The sequence below is a fragment of the Falco rusticolus genome, chromosome 1 (assembly GCF_015220075.1).
Source record: "Falco rusticolus isolate bFalRus1 chromosome 1, bFalRus1.pri, whole genome shotgun sequence".
Taxonomy (NCBI): domain Eukaryota; kingdom Metazoa; phylum Chordata; class Aves; order Falconiformes; family Falconidae; genus Falco; species Falco rusticolus.
The window spans coordinates 41368788-41390988 of record NC_051187.1 but is presented as its reverse complement, the minus strand read 5'-3'; positions in this window follow the sequence as shown (position 1 = coordinate 41390988).

Below are 22201 nucleotides of genomic sequence, written 5' to 3'. Positions count from 1 at the left end.
TGTGCTCGGTGTGCTGCATATGCCCCACTTGCTGTCATTTCTTTGCTCTGAACAGATTTGCTGAAGATTTGAGCCCTAATCTGTGCAATATACCATTATCTACAGTGTTTGTATTTGTATGCTGATCTTCTGTGGTTACACATAGACTTTGGCTCCCACGGGGACTCCCTAACACAATATTATCAAGTCTGTTCCAAATAACTGCACACTAGCTTTTTACATAGAGAAGAGATTTTGGTTTTCTTTTTTAAAAAAATTTAAACAAAGGCAACTGATTTTTGATGCATGACCCTGATGCACAGCCTGGACTTCAGAACCACAAAGCAAAGGCATCCACCACGTTTGCCAAAGGGCCTCATCCAGGTGCCCAAAGCAAAGGGCACCGTCACTGGTCACTGCTGTAGAAGCTGCAGGAGGGTGTCCACCCCGCAGCCCTTCCCTGGCACCGCCAGGCTCCAGGCTGGGGAAAGCTGGTGCAGCACCACATGAACTGCGAGCCACGCTCTGTGACCTGGCTGGCAGCGCCTGCTCACATGAGCAGACTTCATGATCATGCCATAACTCACACACTATTATGGAGACAGTCAAATTATGCTGAGCACAGAGCAGATCCTCCACTGATGTAAATCAGTGAGAGTCCTTTCATACACCAGCCCAAGATGAGATGTCTCTGAATCACTTTGTACTGAAAACGCAAGAAGCCAAGCACAGACCCTACACTGTTACCAATTAATGTTTCGGTTTTTAATGTGCTCAAAATGAAACAGTCCATGTCAGGAGTTTTATCTTGAAAGGGAAGAGCACCTGCCACTCCTATGGTCACAGTCTCCCTTTTCCTTTATCTCAGGCTTCTGACTCCTTAATCTGTTGTGGAATGTCATTTAATTAAGCATTTTCAGGGTTCACTCTAGGCCGTGGGATTATGCTGTAAGCAGGCAATGCTGGCCTGAAGTTGCAATAATTAAGGCCACGAAGGACAGTTTGGCACGTTGTCTAATCAGGGAGCCAACATAAATATGCCAGAGCTGGTACTAAGTATTTTCATGGTTGAAGCATTCAGACATACTAGATGGGGTTTCCCCTAATCATAAAAGGAATACAGAAATAAAAAAAAGTGCATTTTCCCATTAAATTAAAAAGGAAATAAAAACATTAGAAACATTCTTGACACTACAGCAACTGCACAGTTTATAACCTTTTAATAAGGGATTCTGAACACTAGAAATAGGAAGACCTGGCCAGCATATAGCATCGCTGCCTTCTGTGCCCCAGCTCCGAACCAGACCCCAAGCTTTGGACTTGTGAGCAGCCCTGCACGGTCAAACCCTCTCACTAAGAGGACTCTGCGGTTGGGCTGCCCCGTGCCAGCATGCCACCAGGGCCAGCTGCGCCCATCCCCACCCAGCAGCTCGCCTTGATGCCTGCTCAGCTGAAGCGGAGTGTGGGCCAGGACTACAGCTGGTGAGCACTGGTGCTCTCCACCAGCTCCACAAAGCAGTCCCTTCCAGCCCAGGGTGTCCTGGTGAGCGGGGCAGCAGGCAGCCGGGTCCTTACATCACACATTGGGCAACCTGGGTGAAGTAAAAGACGAAATGGCCTCCAGGGCCCAGGGTGTTCACTTGCTGTGTACCTCTGTGCAGTCGTTCACTGCCCATCTCTAGGAGGCCCAAGGGCATTCATGGTTTGCGTGAGGCGAAACAACCTCCTCCTCCCATGCTGCAGATACCCAGGCATTTCTTGTATTCCTGCCATCACGTCTTACCTTCAGCTCCAGCTGAGCTGCCCAGACTGCTCCGTGGGCATCACCCCTTCTCCTAATTGCTCTCCTTTCAATCTCTCCTGCTCTGGTCCTGTGCTCCCCACCATGGATTGTACACATGCAGACAAATGCCTGTGGAAAAGGACAGAAAACCTCAGCATGTGAGACCACTGCCTACCTGTCAAGGTTCCACACTGGTGATAGCCAGTGGCCACCCACCAGCCAGTGCTGATACCCACCCACTCCCAGCCTAGAGTTCATACACGGGCAACACCTCCAGGCATTTTCCCCTGCTCCCTACTCCTCCCATGGGATGGGAATTTACACAGCGTGATGTTTCTTTTACTGATAAACCTGCCTGCTTTCCCAGTTTGCTTGGGCTTCTTACATGCTGACAGAGGTTTGTTTTATCCTTCAACATGCTTAAACACAGCAGATGAGTACAACAACCAGCTCAGCTATCTGCTTTAAAGTCCGTATTACGGTTATACTATGAATGCTAACAGAAATTTCTTTAAAAATTAACAACTATGACACTGCAGTTTTGATTTCAAGGGCTTCTATTGTTTCCAGTATTGCAAGACATGAAAAGTTCATATAATACAATAACAGAGTTCAGGCCATTACAAAGGAAAGGGGGAATGATGCATTCAATTTAACCAATGTGAATATGAAAGGAAGACAAAAAGGCTGGTTAAAAAAAAAGAAGTGACAAATGTGAAAGAGCTGTATAATCTAGGCATAATTGGTTGCTTAACTGCAATTTTTACAGGACAGGGAGAAACCCGTGTGCCCCCTGATCGTACAGCACCTAGCAAAAACAGGGCCTTGGGTCTCTTTGATCAGATGCATCAGCAGATCACACAGCTGCAATTCAAATGAAGACTTGCAGAACCCAGGTCATTCTCATCCTTTTATGTGCACCTGAGCAAAAAGCAAACCAGACTTGAAATAAGCAATATTCCCCGGTTTTGTTTTCTGCCGAGCAGGCCATGGAGCCAATAGCTTCAGGGCTGTGAAAGCAGCGTTACTTCCCCCAGCGCCTCCTCATTATAAATGTCTCTTGAAACATGCTCAGTGTCATATCCATTTAGTGTCAGGTGACAGGCATTTTCTTCTGTAACATTCATTTTAACAGTGGTATTATTACTTTTACTTGAGTGCTTTGATTTAAGCCACAAGAGATGTCACAAATTAGTGTTTACAAAACTTAACACGAGGGGGCCGTCAGTACTTGCTTGAAGACAAGATTTAGATGGTTGAGACCCCATTGCGGAGGCAGCAGTCTAATTATAGGAGCCGGGGTACAGAAGGATTCCAGACCTAAGTGCCACCTCAAGCAGAAGTGAAATGAATGATGCTCTGAGTTCAGCTCAGAGGCACACTGGAACTGAACCCCTGCCACCCTTGCCATTTGGTTTTTGTTTGTGTTTTGTTTTGTTTTGGAGGGAGGGTCCCCCCCTTTGTTTTTTACACACAGTGCAAAAAGGAATTAAAAGAACAGAGTGACAGAATCCAACTCAGCTTGGTAACCACTCCATCTGCTTACAGCATCCTGACGCTGCCATTAGATACGTGAGCACAGTTAAACCGTGAGCATCTCTCAGCTGACCTTACTCATAAAAAAGCACTAAAGTTCCGTGTTGCAAGTGAACAGATTCCAAGATGGCTTGAATAAATAAATTGCTTGGCAATTCAAGTAGAACACACAAATTCTTCCACGTCTCAAGATTTCACTGGTATTACCTGTTAGTTGGGAGATTTTGTTTTCTAGCAGTTAGCTATCCAAGTGGAAGAGATCTGTTTTGCATTTGGGAAAGTCTGAAAAATATATGTAATTGCTATGACTAATAAACAGTCAGGAGAAATACAAATTTTCTAAAAGTATCATATTCACAGTCCTTCAGAGTAGTACAGAAGACGACAGTGTACAGAGGAATGCAGAGTATCCCTTAGAAACACGGCTCCCCTAAGAGGCCCTTCAGCAGAGCAAGGTATTCCTGTGTTCACCATTAATGAACAAAAACCTGCCACTAAAACCACGCTAGCATTAATTCCTCAGCTATGAGGAGTTTTATACAAGTGTAGACTTCTTTCTGAAATGAACACACCATCTCAGAGTCACTGATGCAGTGGAAGGTCCCATCACAAATCTCCTCTCCAGCCTTTCATCATGATTCATTGCACCATTCAGCACAAATCACAAGCTACAAAATTGCATTATCAGTACAGCTCTTTTTAATCAATTCAAGGTACTGATGTTTAAATATTTCCTGCACTAAGACGCAATTGCTGTTTAGACACGGGGTTTGCCTTTTTTTTTTTTTTTTAAAGAAATCATTATAACATTCTCATAATTACTTATCTCTCAGAGGAAGATAACACAGACACAGCTGCTATTTCAAAGAACATTTTGTACATGTAGCTTGAACAGTCACATCTGAAATACAGCAGAGATTCTCTCTAATTCAGGAACCTATTTATTGCTGACTGCGTTGTGACAGCATCACGGCCTTAGTTACACTCGCAGCAGAGGTATTCATACACTGTGGCTTGCCTAAGGACTTCTTCCTCTGCTGGGCACCCGTTCAGCAAAACGTTGAGATAGATGCTTGAGATCACGCTCAAGTGATTTACTGAAGAGGGCTGACTGCCGCTGTGCTTACTCTGGGGAGCTGGTTTCCTCTAGATGTTCCTCCCCTTATTTCTCCCACCCAGCCAGGCAGAGCACCTCGCACCTGCCCCACCAGCCACCTCTGCTCAGCGTGGGTGGGTGCAAACCTCAGCACCCCCCCATGCTCGCCCTTCGAGCCACAGACCCACCTCTCTAATAGGAAACCTCAGGAAAATATCCATGTGGTAGATAAGGTCACATAATGCTGCTGGGGTCAACAGCAATCTCTATCTATCTGGATTTTAAAGAGGAAATAATGACCCTGTGTTGCAATTGAGTAATTCCCCTGTCCACAGGTAAGCCAGCGCTTCCTTCTGCCTGTAAAACGGGATGTTGCTTCCCTGCCTGACAAAGCCACACCAGCAAGGCCACTGCTCTGGGCCAAGTGGCCAGGACCAGGCCAGCACCCACTAAGTTTTATTACCAGTGGTACATTGACTCCCGCAGCATCCCCCATGAGCCTCCCTCCTACATTTGAATCCCCTTTTTTTTTTCCTGGGTGCCTGGCCCTGTCCTGCCTCTCAGCCCAGCAGGGAGGGGATGCTTTCCAGGAGGCTGTGCCCCTGCACGCAGCAGCATCCTCAGAGAGTGTCCCTAGAGCATCTCCCCTCTCCCACCTCCCCAGGGAGCAGGCTAATTCCATATGATGTGCTTTAATGCAGCATCTGCTCTAGTGAGTGCATTCGGAGGCTCTGAGATTGCAATTCACATTTCAATCAGTGATTAGAGACCCCTGGAGCCTTCCAGAAGCCAAGATTATCCAGCACTTTGCAAGTAATTCATTGGCCTTAGTCTGATGGGACCCGAGATACAGATCTCCAACTCTGTAGTACACACTCATCAAGGCAGGACCTTGCCCATGTGACCAAACCCTTCCTCTCATCCTTTCCTGCAAGCAGGAACAGAGCTAAACACAGTGCCCAAGCACCAGGTTTGGGAACTCCCAAGACATGATGGGCCATCAAGATCATCCATCTTCCACGCAGCACAGGCCCACAGGGCTTCCAAAAATTGATGCTGGTGGAAACCCAGAGGCATATCTCTTAAGAACACATACCTCCTGACATTACTATTGCTAGTACTGGAGAATCCACCAGTGCTTGTGTTGTTCCAATGGTTAATTATCTTCACTTTTAAAAATGTGCACCCTTTTTCCCCTGACAGAAAGCTATGCCAACAAATTAGTCAAGCTAATCAGTACCCTGACTCACTACCTAACATCTAAGAACAGGAGAAAGAGATGAGATAAAATATATGGGTAATAGAGGTTCTAGAAAGCTACAGATAAAAATACCCTGAAAACTAGGTTAAATTACCAGGAAGATAAAGCACATTAGAAAACAGGAGGATATGAGTCAATAATTTACATTTCAGAACAGTTACTCAGACATTTACAAGAGTTTTCAAATGCCTGTCTCCCTCATCCCTCTCCAAAACTTGACCCTGACAATGATCCCTGGTAGTTTTCCTCAGAAATGAAGTAATTTTTACAGCCTCTTGAAATTTTGCTATACAAGAACATAGCAAACAAATGGGAAAGGGAGAAATATCGGGTTCAGGGTGGGATCCAGGACCTCACCAGATTACAATTGTTGCCACCAACACAGTGTAGTCGTTACCCACTACTTATAATTTAAATAAACTCCTAATGCAGTTCTGTTGCTAAACATTGTTCTTAATAACACAAAGGCTCCCTGACACTGTTAACACAGCTGGACCGCCAGCTCAGAAATGCCAGCTTTCTCCCCTACATTGTGCAAGTTCAACTGTTAATTTTGACAACTGTTTTTTAGTGAGATGCATTTCTTGCAGTGCAAATGCATGCTGACAAATCTGGGGCCCTCTGTGTATTTTCGTAAATTGCAATCCATTATGCATGTATATCTTCCTATAATGATATGTTAGCTTTGCAGTTGTAATGCAAGCTGTCCAAGTAACTGGTGGGAACATTTAATAACAATAATACTTTGCTGAGGATAACACAGCTACCTCCTTTAGGTATTCCTAATACACTCTCCTGGATGAGTTTTTTCCCCTGATATATTAACAGTTTAATAGTACACAAGTGAAAGCAGCTAGGTGGTACGGTAATAAAAAACTGCCCTGGCAGCTTACAGCCTCTCTGCAGAGGAAGCAGAACATTGACATGTCTGCAGTGGTTCCCACTGGGATCTTGCTGACAGCAAACGTCATGGATCAAGACAGTCCTAAGAGGATGCACAGCTCAATTACTGCACACTGCTCACCCCAGAGTGTGGCTTGAGGGCCTGGCCACATGTCCTGAGGATCTGGGGGCTGCGATGGGTGCACTGAGCATGTCCTTCCCGCAGGGAGTAATCGAGGCTATTGGGAAGCATTCCCTTCACCTGCTTTCCAGCACTACAAAGAAAAGTCGTCCTTGCTCTTTTAGATGATAAACCTTTTTTTTTTTTTCTTCCATTTGGCCCAAAAATATTCTGAACATAAAATCAGCAGATCCTGATGCAAAGGATCACATCTGTCCCAGAGGGGACTGACTGAGCACGTGGGGTATGCTTGAGACAGGGATGCCCCAGAACCGCTGCACACCTGACACAGCACTGGTGAGCCTGGATGCTCACTGTGTCTCAGGACCATGCCTTCCACACTGTTTCTGAGTAATTCTGCACCAGCAGCTGAAGCACTGCTTGCAGTCAAGGCAGGCCAAATACTCTGGGCTGCATTTAGGCCTGACCTAAACCGAGATAGGCTTGCATCACTTGGCTCAAGTCTGACTTGGCCCTGGATGCGTATCCCAGTAAATCATCTCCCGTCAACAGGACAATCTTCCAAAGGACTTCATGGTAGTCTGGCGGCACACTCCCTCCTTCCCGTTTCAGTGGTGCTGGCTGTTCTAGTGGTTCTGTTGACCTAGGAGAATATCTGGTGACAGGTATGATCAGCAGTGCTTTGTCTTACAAGATCACATTGCTAAAGTGCAAGTCTCCAACAAACAGCCAGTCAGCACAGAGCTGCCCTCCCAGGCTGGAAACGCTGCTCCGGTCCTTGCCCAAAGGCAGCCCTCAAAGGCAGCATGCGCCCAAAGTGCCGAGCGAGCACCTGACCTCCAGCCGCAGCCAGCACACACGCAGGAGTCAGCTCTCACATGAGCTTGCAGGGGTGTGCTTCAGACCCAGAGGAGAGGAGATACAACACAGAACTGAGATCTGTACAGTGCACACACCTATGTACTTAAAATAACACGGTCAGGCAACGCTGATCCCAGGTGCAGGCACACACACCAGCCCAGGGCCAGGGAGAGGAGAATGGACCAGGAGAGAACCCCAGAAAATCCAGCTGACTCAGCCATTCAACAAAGTCAAGTCAGAAGCTTTCCCAGCACAAGCAAATTTGCAAAGCAAAAAGCAAACACCAGCGTGGCAGATCCAGCTCTCAGCAGCAGGCTGGAAACCTGGCTGCCCCCTCTGTTTAGCACCACAGCCTTCTGCTGTCTTGCAGTTATTCAACTTAGCCTAAAACTTCAGGAATATCTGACTGTACCCAATATCAAGGATTCTGTCAGAAAAAAAATGAGACAGCAGTTTAGTAAACCTCAAAAAAAAAATGGCAAGTTATGACACACAAAAAATCCACAGTGAAGCCTAGACACCAGATAAACAGACCAAAGAGATATTTAGACACAAGCATAATTTGTAATCCCATTCATTTCACAAGAGTTGCTCCCTATTTTAAATTATACAAAATAAAAATAAATTATAGCATCTAGAAAGAGAACCTCAGGAAGTCATTAGAACTTCAGATGTTGGTTATAATCAAGAAAAATGCACACACGTAGCATGGAGAGGGCAACTCAGCAACACGGGTGATACAGTTCCCTGGGATTTATAAGCAGGCTTGGTGTGGGGCAGAGGGAAGTTTCCCCCAAAGCTCTGCATGCATACGGTATGCAGCAGCCATGCAGAGCTTTACATGACAGCCTAAATGCAAATAAGAATCAGAAGTTCTCATTTCTTCTAAATTGCTCACCCGTTTTGTTCTAGCATACAAGATCTGGAGTGCTATCAAACATGTATCAAGACTCCAGATACTTAAATCTAGAAGAAATTAGGACCTGGATTTTGTAATCTCAAATCAGTACCTCCTCCAGCTACTGGAACAGTCTTGATCATAGTTAAAAAGCAGTTTGCACCATCTGTTACTACTGTCAAATTAATTATTATACTATTTGGTTGTATTGTATTTTAAAGGACTGCTTCATAGAAGACTTGAAAAGCTCACAGTGGAAAGACTTAACTGACATTAGGGATCTGGATCAGGCCCCTGGTGAGTGGAAGAGAATTAATATTAATTCTTAACTTTCCTATTTGAGCATGACATGCCCCCAGGCTTGCTGCTTGTCTTAGCAGAATCACTATCTCCTGTTTAGGCATGACAATATTTGTCAAGTGTAATGCTCATTAGTCTGCTGTGTGGTCAGGCTAGCAGTGTATAAACACTCCAAAAGATCAGGTAGGGACTAAAGGTCTGCTCTTTGTGGTCAATTATAGCCATCAACATTAATGATGTCACCATGGAGAGCTATGCAGGGAGAAGAGAGAGAAGTGCTTTTCCAAGGTTAGGCTTGACAACGTACCTTGGCTACAAGGAGCTGGCAATGAAAAATGTAGTGTGCACCTCCAGCCACTCTCTAACCCTCTCAGTGATTTATTTCAATAATAGTCTAGTGGCTTCTTTTTTTTTTTTTTTTTTAATACCTGAATAAAAGACAAGCTTTCTAACCTGAAGTGCATTCTCTTGTATTCTTCAGAATTCACGTTGTTGATGATACTTAAACCTGATGTTTAATCAAAGAGAAAAAGCAGCACAGGGGCTGACGAAAGTTTCCTACCTCTGCCTTCATTTTTGACTCTACATTTTCCCCCCACACCCTAGGATTTCCCACCAAAGCTGAGATTTTGACTATTTGCTTGGAGCTATGTTCTATGTGAACTGGGAAAAACAATGTTTATTTTCCCCTGTCTTTTTTTTTTTTAAATTATTATTAAAATGAGGCTATAGGTTTGTAGATCTCTTTAAAAGTGAAGGGTAAAAAATTAACTTTAATTCTTACAAACACAGAAAGACTTAGCAATATTTAAAAATACTCACCAAAGAAAAAAACCATCACTATTGCAAAACTATTGATATGCATAATCATCCTCAGCTGGCAACATCCCATTTACTACCAAAGGAGAAGGACCACTCATCAGCCCTCTGCTGCCAATCCATTGCAGGGTAGAGCTTCAGTGAAAGCATCATCAATGAAAGCAGAAATAGCATGAGCTTCTGAAAGCCGTATATAGTTCCCCGAGCCTGCTGGAGCACTATAAATACAAACGAGCGTGAGACAGCAATAGCATGTCCTGAAACCCCACTGAAATTTGGCATAGGCATAACTGTCTCGATGAAACCTATCCATAGAGAACTAGGTAAGCATGGATATTCCCAATTAAAAAAATAAACTTGAAAATGCATGGTCCAGCCCTTCCCTAAGCAGGAAATTACTTAAGCACATGCTCAATTTTAGGCAGAACTTAAAAACATGTATTTAAGTTTAGGACAGCTTTAATGCTTTGCTGAAGGAGAACTGCTGTGATCAGTCATCATCTGTTTAACCTATGATCACTGATTTCAATTTAATCAGCATCTATCACGCCACCAATTCCACGTAACAGAGCACTAATATTGGGGCTCCTGGCCATATTCCATTCATTTAATTGCATTTGTCAGCCTAAACAGAACCCTACATGTAAGGTTACGTACTTGTCCACCAAGCAGACTGCACAGCAAACAGTAGCATGCAACATCTGATGTGTTCTCTAAAAAAGAAAACCACATTTTCTGTAAGTGAGGTGTAGCTCAGTAATTCAAACTCTCAGCGTCCATGAAGTCCTGCAATCCGTTTATGCCTGCTTTGTAGAACTGACGTTTGCTCGTTGCTCTAAAGCCTTTTATTTCTCTCTTTTCCTTTCCAGCATGTGCTTTTGTACTTATCAGGGTACCTACAGTATTATTTAGGTTGCTGCCTGCGATATTTTCAAGCTACTAGAAGACAGTTTCTTAGACATTTTCATAATGTTTTGAAATGCTGATGAGGATTTAGCATTAAAATTAATGGCAGCCAGCCGTGGTCTTTCAGATGTGAAAGACTGTGCAGTATTTTCTGGGAAAAAAAGGGGGAGGGGGGGCAGTGGGGAAAAGAATGGAGATATAAATAGCCAGTCTTGCTTTTCTCCAGGCAGGATCCTTTTAATCATGTAAAATAGATTTTAAAGATTAAAGACTCCAGGCTCTGTTCTGCCTTTGCTCATGTCTCGTATCACCAATTTTTTTGTATGTAATTTGAATGAAAAAGGACACACATGGTGTTTTTATTTGCATTACCCCAAACTGGAATTTCCCCTTGAAGAACATAGCCCCTACCTCCTCTGCAGTGAGGAGAAAACCACCACACCTGGGTGGAACAACACAAAACAGAAGAAAAACCAATTCCAAATTATTACCCTACTTCTTGGACCTGGAACTCTGAATTTCCCTGAGATTCAATTTAGAGCTACATCTTATAAGCTGAAAAGGAGGCAGAAGAATTACTGGTCCAGCAGCTATATCTGTATATGTATGAGCTGCAGTCCCAGATTTCATCCAGATATCATCCTACTTTACACGAGAAAATCTGAACTAATTGAAACAGGAGCATTAGTGCTGGGAAAAGTGGCTGCACTGGGAGACAAGAGATCTCCCTGTCCCTGTCAGAAAGTTCAGTGGTACCAGGGCTGTTCTGGAAGAACTGCCAAAGGTGGTGGGCAGAGAGGAAAGGCTCAGCCCCACAGAGATAAGGTCGAAGTTCTCTTGCAGGAACAACGTGACCTGACATAAAGACAGAGGAGATGCTGGGAGGACAGACTAGGCCAAAGAACTAAAGATCTGGGGCAGAACAGACTTCCCATGGCCATCAACAGTCTGCTGACGGAGGCTTCCTTCTCCTGCCACTGGCATGATAACCCCTGCTTTGCCACATCTCTCCCTCTCACCAAGGCACACAACGCAACAGCAGTTACATCTCAGCACAGGTCAGTCTTCACTCTTAGATTTAGTTTTCTAATGCAAGTTGCAATCAATTCCTCTTACATGTTGACTAAAGCATCCTTTCTCCGCCTTACACCCCTCAGACTTGCAGCTATAGTCCCACCTGGTTTCCAGCCATGACTCTCTCCTGGAGCAGGAAGTGCCTTATCTCCTCCAAGATTCTGAGGCCAACAAAAATCAATGCTGCGATGTATTGATTTTATTATTTGTACTTAGTTATACTTGTCAAATGAAGTACAGGATATCTGGATAATTCTCTTTGATTACATTTATAAATACCCAGATCATCCTGACTTTGTTCCATATGCGAAAATATCAGTGGCCTCATCAGCAAAAAACATGGAGCCTTCCTTAAGGGACCACCAAAAGTCATCAGCTGTGAACAAGTATTCTTTCCTATTCATAAGCCAAAGAACAGAAAGGAAACAAAGGACACTGTTCATCAGATACGAACCAATAAATCTTTCTAATGACATTTGGAATTCACCTGGAAATCCTGGCCAAACCTGGTAGTTTTCTGATTGGCTTCATCTCCATGGGTTTGACAAGGCAAGTCTTGTATTCCACACAATGACTCTGCAATCCATGTGGCCTATGGAAAGAGATATGCAAGAGCAGAAAAGCAGCATCTGAATGTAAGAAGCTCTTGTCATTCTACGCTGTGCCTTCTTGTTGGGACAGTATGGTTAGAGTGAAAATAAATGTGTGCAGCTCTATTACAAGAAAATAAAACATGGCTGTAATTGAAAGACTTTGTCTTGACAGCCCTGGAAGTGAAAGTTCACAAAGCACACACAGTGTGGGAAGCGTCAGCATAAACCTCCCACACATGCCTCCACCAGTGCAACCAGGGGATAAGGGCAATGTGTTCCCAGTCTCTCAGCCTTCTTCTGCCTCTGCTGAAAATGGCCACCAGTGTTTTCAATTAATTCCAGGTGGTTTTGTACCACAGGCACTGATCCACTTGGAGCTGAACCAAAACCGCTCCCCTCACTGCATAGATAGCACACATACTCCGGTCTCTCCCAGCCTGCAGATCTGTTTCAAGGTCCTGACCCTAGTTTTTAAAGCCCTTAATAGGCGAGGGCCTAATGAACCTTGGAGACTGCTTCTTGTTCCACAATCCAACAGCTGTGATTGCTCTGAGTGAGCAGGGCTGAGCAAGCTCAGGGTAAAACCCCCCTTGCTTTCTGCATCCAGGCCTCCCGACACCAAAGTCTCATCCTCAGACCCTCATCTGCAGTCCTGCCACAGCCTTCTTCACTATTGCTGCTGCAGTATTCACTAAAAATTAGCACAAGATAAAGAAAAGCTGCATTTGAGAAAAAGTAAAGACATTTCTTCAGGTCTTCACAGAAAACAGTCATGGTGAGACCATGCCCCCAAAAGCAAAGAGAGAGGGACACTTTTTCTTAAGTTATAGAAAAGTAGCGTTGGGAAACAACTTGAGCTATGAATACCTCATCCCTGTTGGGCTATAACAAGGGCAGCTCAAGTACTGGAGCCCTGAAGAAGCAGCTCTGCAGTTAATAGGACCCACTGGTCCACTTCACATCCAGAGCGGCACAGCCAGGTCCTTGCAACGTGAACCCTTCTTAGCCAGTCTGGGCTGAGGCCATGGCAGATGAAAGCAAAGGCACCACAGTGCATAGGGAATCTTTAAGCTTGGTTAGGACCAACACAATATGCAACTGAAAGAAGAAATTCCCCATTACTGATGGATTAGTGCTCCCTGGTTTGCTTACCAGCCTCTTCTCGCTCTTCCACATGCAGCCTGTGCTTTTTCTGCTATAGAACTATGAATAGAAATGCAGAATTAGCCTGCATCTCAACACTGGTTTGAAAGTTTGTCTGTATCTCCATCCTCCTTGCTATTTCATACTTTAATATCAACTTTAAAATAGATTAGAGACTGATGAGCTGAAACAAATCCAGCTCATTACTCCTACAAGCACTAGCACAGCTCTTCTGCTAGCCTTCCTTCTCCTTTGATTCCATCCTCCTCTTGCCTCTGTCTTCACCACCTGCACTGTCCCTTCAAGCATCAGTGTAAAGCACTTGCTCAGCCAGTGTGCTGAGCCACAGCAGGGTGCTCGGAGCAGGCACCCACACCTTCCAGTAACCCACCAAGTACAGCATATGCTGAAGCCCTTGTCTTGCCAAGCACCTCATCCCACTGTTCCTAACCACTGAACTCCAGCTGGTCACATTGGGTCCTTTTAAACAGCATGTTCATCTGCTTTCATATCCTGCTCTGTTTTGTAAGTGCAGGTTCCTTCAAAAGAATAAGCAGTAATCACTGCAGCCACACCTATGCTGGAAATGCCTGAGCAATGATCTGTAGGTCATGCTCACAAAGAAAACAAAAGCTGTAAAGAAATAAGCGTCCATTCACTTTGAATGTTGGTATCTGGTCCTTTTCTTCAGCAGGGACCTGATTCTTTGAAGCACTGATCTGCCGTATCCCCTGAGGGACTTGATTTTCTTCTCACACATGCAAATATAAATCAGAAGTCGCTCTATTGAAGCCAAGTGAATTATGCAGGTGTAACCTCAATGTGACAGAGAGGGCTCATGGATGTCAACAGAGACTGGAACAGGTGCCCTTTCATTTTTCGCATGGTGATTTTTCATTTTCAGCCACTTGGTTTTGCACAGCTACAATAGCACATATACAGCTGTGATGCAACAGGACAGGATGGCTGATATTTAGGAGAAATCACACGCTTAGATCAATGCACACTGCAGGTATTCAGCTGGAACCAAATGTGTTGGAAGCAATGTAAACCCCATGGGGCTTGTTCACTAATCAATAAACACAAGGAATGTATGCCACTGAGTTATTGCTGCAGTGTTAATTGTAGCTATACAGGTTTGTTGCATTGGTTGGTTGGTTTTTTGGTTTTGTTGGGGGGGGGGTTTGGCATTGCTAAAGAAACAGACATCTTCAAGAACTATAGCTTTTACAAAACAGACATGATATGAAAAATACATTTCTATTCACTTATCTGATGTTTTCAACTTTAGGAAAACATATAACCTCATTAGAAGCTCTCAGTGCTTCCTCATGAAGGAGAAAGGGAAGTTCGTAGTGCTTCTAATCCCCTGGTTTACCACAAGTGACATTTAAACAGTCACCTGGGGAAAAATCCCAATGGGAGCACTGACAAAGCTTACCATTTGAAAAAGGTCAGACCTCCTATTCTTGTTCTGAATAGATGGTGCTGACCTTAAAAACCTCCCACAGTCTCAGTCCCCCTCCTCATAAGCATATGATGGAGCAGCCAGCTAGGGCAATTCTACCCAGGAGGAGGTGCAGGCTATCATTGCTCTGCAGAATTTTCTTATTCCTTGTTTTACTCTTGACAAATTACAGATAACTCATCTTTGGGCAGGTGCTCAGGAGCATCAGCAGCAGAGACATGAGTGTAGGAGCACCAGACAGGGCACAGGCTGCAGTGGGGAAGAGAGTTGCCCCTCTCCAAGGTGACTTGTCTTGAAAACAGATAGCAAAAATGCAATAGCATTCAAAACCCTGCAGGACAGGGCATTCTGTGTAAGTGGGATAGAAAAAGGGGAATTCACAAAGACTAGCTTTAACCATAGCAATTCAGAGCTGGAATTGCAGTTTAGCATCTCTGATTCAGCCCCTGGAAGAGCCTGTTAGATACAGATACTGCAAAAACTAGTCTTACTCAGCTGAAGTTAGCTTTGTGAGACCTCTCCCAACTCATCGCTTATGTAGAGAAACAAAGGGCAGGCAGATAGAGAAACAGTATTTCCACCCTGCAGATGGAAACTAAACCTCTGGAACCACCTTGAGCACAAGATCAGGCAAGGATCTCAAAGCAGAAGTCAAACTCGGATTTAGTGAGGTTCTAGCTCAGGATGTTAATTGTGAGTTCATCCTTCTTCCTGACATGATCTTCTTAGCCTGATTCTGTAAGTGTTGTGGGCTACACATGCTAACTCCTCAACTTTACTGAGGATTGTCATCCTAGCACCAGGCTAAGTAAAGCTAGCACCATGCCAGGTAGCTGGATGTGAATATAGCTCTCTCCCCCCCTCATCAGTACAACTATCAGAGGCTGATCCTCCACATGGGCTGCAAAAGAGTAGACTTCCGACTGAGTCATCCCGTGGGATGAAATAGGACAGCCCACAGTGGTAATCCCAAATGCTGCAGTATGCTAGAAAATCAATCCCTAACTGCTGCAGTCATGAAAATACAATAAACATGCCCTATGATTCCATTTTTAGTTGCTTTTCAATGCAGTACTGCAGTTTGTCAGTCTTTCTTGTCCCAGCTGGAATAGATGAATTGCTGATGCTTTTTAGGACCATTGGCAGATGAGCACAATAGAAACATCGCTCAGATATTGATGACTAATGCACACAGAATGTTTCCAAAAACTGTGTTGCCATCACAGCTAAACAAAGTGTACTAAATTAACATTCACATGGAAGGAGAGGAGCTCATTTTGGCATATTCAGCACTTAAATGAACCTATGGCACCACTGCGAAACTCAGCTGAAACCTAAAACTGGCCATGGTTCTCTTGAAAGTTTCATAGATCTCCATAACCCTAACTCAGGTTTCAGGCTGGCAGCAAAGCCTGGAATATCTCACAGGGTTTGGGATTTCATTATGGAAATTTCTAGCAGCTACCAGGAGAGCTTCTCTTGGGTCACAGACCTACAGACCTCTAGATATCATCCTCACTTTAAAATATTGTTGCCTTTCTATAAAAATTACATGTGTTACTTGTAAGGCACAGTCTAGTTCACCTCAAAGCTCACAGAAGTCTTTTACCAGCTCAAATGGATTCGATCAGCTTCTTCATGGGAAACCTGGACAGTTTCTCCTTTAGGACTGGAAGTAATCTGCTTGGGTATGGCACAAGCCAGCGTTGACCGGCAGAGGCAGAAAACCCTTGCAATGCCTGAAAACGAAAGCACAGAAACAGAACCTAATTTAGACTGAAAAAAACCAACACAACACCCAACGAACAACAACCAACACATCCAACAGCAAGAGACAATGGAGCTAAAAGACTGACTAATAAAGCAAAAGGAAGAGCCCTCTGTCTAGAGCAGGATTAAGTAGATGACTCATGAAGGAGTTCTGCTGCTGTCATCTCTGACTAAACCTTACGCTTAAGTCCAGATACAAAATGATCTGACTCAATGAAGAGTTAAGAGCAGAGGGAGCCAGCACTCCCAACTCCAGTTCCCCGCTCTCAGTCATTTGAGCACTCCTACACAAGTAATCCTTTCACTTGAAAAATGATAAGCAAAAAATTTTTTTCCTCCCTGTGTGCTCTTAGACTTCCTATTATGACAATAACAAAACTTATAAATGCAAAAGCAGAACATAGACCATTTCAAGTCTGAGATACAACGCTGCTTGTTTTGTGGCTGAAATAAGTGTCTAAACATCTGCTGCTTCTTAGATACTTTGTGAGGATTGATGTTCTAATGCATTTAGGACTTGCCTTGAATACTTTTTTCTAAACCCCTATTCAGGTTATAGTTTGTTCTTCAGACACAAATAGACAAACAGAGCGGATCCCAGTATCTCTGGCTGTGTATTTAATGGTATTAAACAACACCACCCTTAGAGCACCTTTTTGTAAGGATTTTGATCATCTTTACTCAGGTAAAACTTCTATTGACTCACAGTGTGCTTTTGCAATGCCATCAAACAATTAAGAACCCTAGATACTGACTTGTACTTCATAGATAAATACCTATCATTCTTCTTCAAACAAGAATATCACCTCCGTGCTCCTGGTTATCCAACTGCTGAAAGCCAAACAGGGTGGATTATATTTTAACAACCTAGCCTGACATACACTGCTTGAAAGCTCCCTTCAAACAGACTGAATCCATATTCATGAAATTAGTGAGGGGGGAGAGGGGAGAACAGGAAATGTCCTTGAAAATAAGAGAATAGTAGAATGCTTTTATACATCTCATGGATTTCTGTTTCATTAGATTAGGGAGCAGTGCCTTTAATGTAACTAACATGTGGCAACCACAGGGTAACCACAGTGAATAAATCTGTCCTGCAGGAGGAAGCTAAAATGCAGCAGGGTTTGCTTCAACTGCGAGGAAAGAATCAAAAAAATCTTTTTAGTCCTGGTTGCAACTGGTGGTGGGGGGAAAGAGAACTGAGAATACACTAATAGTGACATCTGAAAACAGAAATATCTCAGCATTTGTGGGTGGGGGAATCTAACAGGTCCCAGCATCCTGTCAGTGCTCCTGCTCACGCTCCAGATTTGTTCTAATTGAACAAAAGCAAAGTAATAGATCTGAAAGGGAAAGGCTTGAGGTGCTCTTAAACAAGATAAATATATTTAATAACAGCAGCTAATCATAACACATTCAGATATCACACATTTATGTGCAAAACCCATGCAAGCTAGAGGAATTGCAGTAAGGCTGTGTGGTTCAAATTACCCGATTGTTGGGAGATCAGTCTGTTTCACTGCTCTCCTTCAATATTCCCATCAGGACTGCAGCTCCTTCACTTTGTTCCCCAGACAGCTCAGCATTTAACAGATGTCCAAAGTAAATAATGATCATTTGGTAGGTTTTGGGAATAGAAGCTAGATGGAAAAATCACAGTCTAATAAAACAATCAAAAAAGTACCAGCACATTATGGGACATTTCAAAATAAATTAGGATATCTTTTAAATCTCTACACAGTAGTGTGTATTTTAAACCAAAAGACTGTATGTCATTGACTTTCCCCTGAGTAATCTAAGTGATGGGGCTCTCTGAGGTGCAGTAATAGGATGTAAGTGAAGAAGTGAGTATTATTTTACCCATGCTGTGATAATCTAAATGCATCACTGCCCAGCATCATAAACTGTGAAGTGAGAAGTATGAACAGTACTTTCAAAACCCCCAAGCATTTGGGGATTGCAGGAGAGGGCAGGGGACCAGGTCTCAAGTAAGAGGGAACGTAAACATTTAAAACTAAAGCAGAAACAACATAATATTGTTTTAAAATCTAAAGAGCAAAACTACAAAAGCTTGCTTTTCACCTCTCCAAGAAGGAAAAAAAGCAAGGCAGAGGTAATGGCAAGAAATAACATTGCAAGCAGAGAGTGCAGTTCTTAATAATCAGCAGCATTTTAAAGATCTTCTTGAAGTTTTGCGCTGAGACACTATAATTAAGGAAAGAAATCAAGGCTTACCAGTTACCATCTGTCTGGAGCAGGGAGGGAGCCAATACTATAGGCTCTCTTCCATGGAGTAATGCACACTGCAGAAGTATTAGGAAGAGAAAAAAGTAAAAAAGCCATTACAACATTACAACAGCCACCCTGTAGGTCATGCACTGTTTTCCTTCTCTTTCCCAGCCAGCCAGATGGGGTTTCTCCTTCTCCCCTGGGAGCAAGCCCTCGGCACAGCCCCCTTCCTGCAGCCAGCCACCTCTGTGGAGGACAGCCACCCCTGGGATGGAGCCTGGCCGCCTCTGCCCAGTATCCCACCACCCGCATGGGGAGAAGGCTGCTCCAGGCTTCATTTAAAATTCTGTCAGGAAGGGGAAACCAAGCCTTTAAACTGCCACTCACACACAGACTGGGGTGAACAATGCAACCAGCTGAGAGCAGGATTATTTAAAGGGAGATTCAGCCCAGTTCCATGTTGTGCCTGAACTAATAAGGACAAATAAATTACTTTTAAAGCATCAAGACAGAGAAAAGAATCATTATATATGATTATTTTTAAGAACTGTTTTAACATCCTTTTCAATGTGAACTGTGCAAGTTAATGCTACATAAACTGAGGAACCCACAGAGGTTTGTTTCTCTGCTGGAAAAGGATTCTCACACAGAGATTTGTTTCCCAGGAGATAGCTGTATCTGCTTACCTACCTGCATCCTCCACAGCCCACCTAGAACCAATGCAGACACTGCCCATATAGGGCACACAGCTCCCTCCTCCTCCTCCTCCTGGTTTGCAAAAATATTCTGTGTGTTGGCCCAGAGACAACTAGGATCAAGGAGCAGAAGAGTCACCGAACACGCCATAGAAGGAAGCTACATCTGTTCCTCTGCACGAAATCTGCAAAACAAAAAGGTGGCAACTGACAGTCACATGCAACTGTTTTCCCATTTGTAAGTTACCCACCATGACAACTGTAAGCACTTTCACAAAAACTGCACCAACACACGTGCCCTACGCAAAGCTCCTGCTCTTCTCCAGAACACCCCTTCTCTCCTCCTCACTTTAATTCACACTACAACAATCCTGTGTTGCAGGCTTGCATTTATTTGCGGGTCATTCCCATTTAGTTTCTTTTGCCTGTCATTTTTTTTACACCTTCCACAGAGAAGGCAGATAACTCTATAGAGAATTTATATGCCAGTAAGACCCAAAGAAAAATCCAGGTACAGCTTCAGCAGGATATATACCTGCACTGAAAAAAACCCTTATAGACTGATCTGTGAGTTGCTCCCAAATTACTAAGGGTGATTGGATCTGAAAAACATAATAGCTTTGTACACCAAGCCAGTCCTCCTTTGACTCCAAATGCAAAATTACCATTTTTCTGCTGAAAGGGTGATTTCATGCCATAACTTGCATGACTAAGGTTTTCAGAGAAGACTTTTGTTTAGATAAGGACAAGAGATGCCCTGAGGCTTGTATTGTAATGTTATATGGATATATAGATAGAGAAAGAAATTTTTTGTTGAGCTGAGGGAGTGGTGTGATTTTTATCTGCATGATTACTTACTGACAGACACTGGGAACAGCGAGATTCTTCTTGACCTTTTTTCACCCCTGCCTGGTTGAAAACTTCACAGCCAGCCTGCCTTTGCAGCACCTGCGTACCAGGGGCAGCCCGACCTGCAGCTGGCTTCTTTGTGCGCCCACCGTCATCTGACTGGAGACTGTGCTATCTTTAAAATAGAGCTGTTGCCCATTTGAAACCCAATCTACAGCTCTAGGGGGGGGGGGGGGAAATAATATACTGATCTGGGGCTGACAATGGTCCCAAAGGAAAATGGCCAACAGAAAAGCTTCTTCTGTGCTGGTATTTTTAACAGCTCCTGGGATCTGGGATTTGCCCTCCGCTTGCATTATTAAATAAGCTTGCACTTGCATTGCTTTTGATGTACTTTCAACCTCCAGCTAGCATCATCTGCCTTACAAAGCAACCTGCACAGCTCTGGGTACACCAGCAGTTGGATGATCACCAGGAAAGCACTGTACATGCTGATGCTCTCCCATGTTTACCACTTCTGTGGTGGGTGTAGTCCCTTCATGAATGCATGACAAATAGCGGTTTGATAGCAAGTGGTGCTGCAGGGATATGGTTAACTCTCCCAAGGCACTTCGGGAACGTTGCTGGAAACCACATTGTGTGCCTTGTCTGAGGCTATTCACTATTCTTCTTCTTGTCTCTTCTACTTGAGACATGTTAGACAATCTTAGTTCAGATTACTAGACAGCTGTAAAACTACCTCAGCCTAAAAATTAAATTCTCAACAATTTCTGAACTCAAGAGTGAGCAAGCAGGAGATTGGATGGTTTTGATTCAGTAGTGTCTAAAACAGATTCACTACAAGGATAGCTAATCACAACTATGAAGCCTTTTCATCCACTGATCTCAAACCAATTCTGAAAATAAAAAGTTGTTCCCATGTTACAGACAAGAAAAGACAAATGAAGTAACGGGCTTTTCAAGGTATGACATATAACCTTCAACTTCTGGCTGAGGAAAGCTGCAACAAGGCAACAGACTGTAGTGCAAAGACCCTGACCTGCTTCCTCTTCTACAACCCACTCCTGTCACCGCTGGAGCCAGCGTACTGACCCAGGACTGCAGTAGTTTATTGACACAGACAAGCAGCACACGGCTGGTCTCCAAGTTTGCAGCTCTGCATATTCCCCCTGGCAACTCATATCCCAAATCAGAAACATTGAGCTTGTCTTTGAACACAAACATAATCTCAGGCTCAACCAACTGATTCTCCAGCAGGAATATAAAGAAGGACAACAGTCAGCTACATCAGTGAACCTAAGCCATGAGCAAGTAGTGTAAATGGTATGGTACTTTACAATATTGACTGTCTTTTTTTTATATATATATACACATATATATATATATAATTTCATGGAATACTTTGTTTTGTTCATCCATCTAAGCTTCAAAAGACAAATTGAAGCTTTCTTCTAGCCAGAAAAATAGCAGTGAGTACACGTAAGTGCAACAACTGTAGTTTAAGTGACATAATGCAACAGTACCATTACAAAAAACACCTGATATATGGCAAAAAATCCCGTACCGTATTAATTCAAGTAAATGGGCTAAGGGAGTAGAAAAAGAAATATGAAAACAAGCATGCATCCAACATGTACTCTAACTTTAGAAGCTTCAAAACATTAAAGAAATATTTTCCATCAAGTTTCATTGCTAACAACATTTGAAGAACCCTCTTTCAGCAAAAGCTGACAGTTTGAAAGGTTTCAATTTACTTTTTTCCCTCCTACTTTTGCTTTTAAACTACCCATGATACAGCACAGCATCACAGTGGCACTGTGTTAAGAGGATCGAATTCTCTGGTACTTTAATCTTAAAGATTCTTCACACTTTCAGCCCTATTCTTATTCAGCTACAGGAAGGGAAATAATCTGCCTT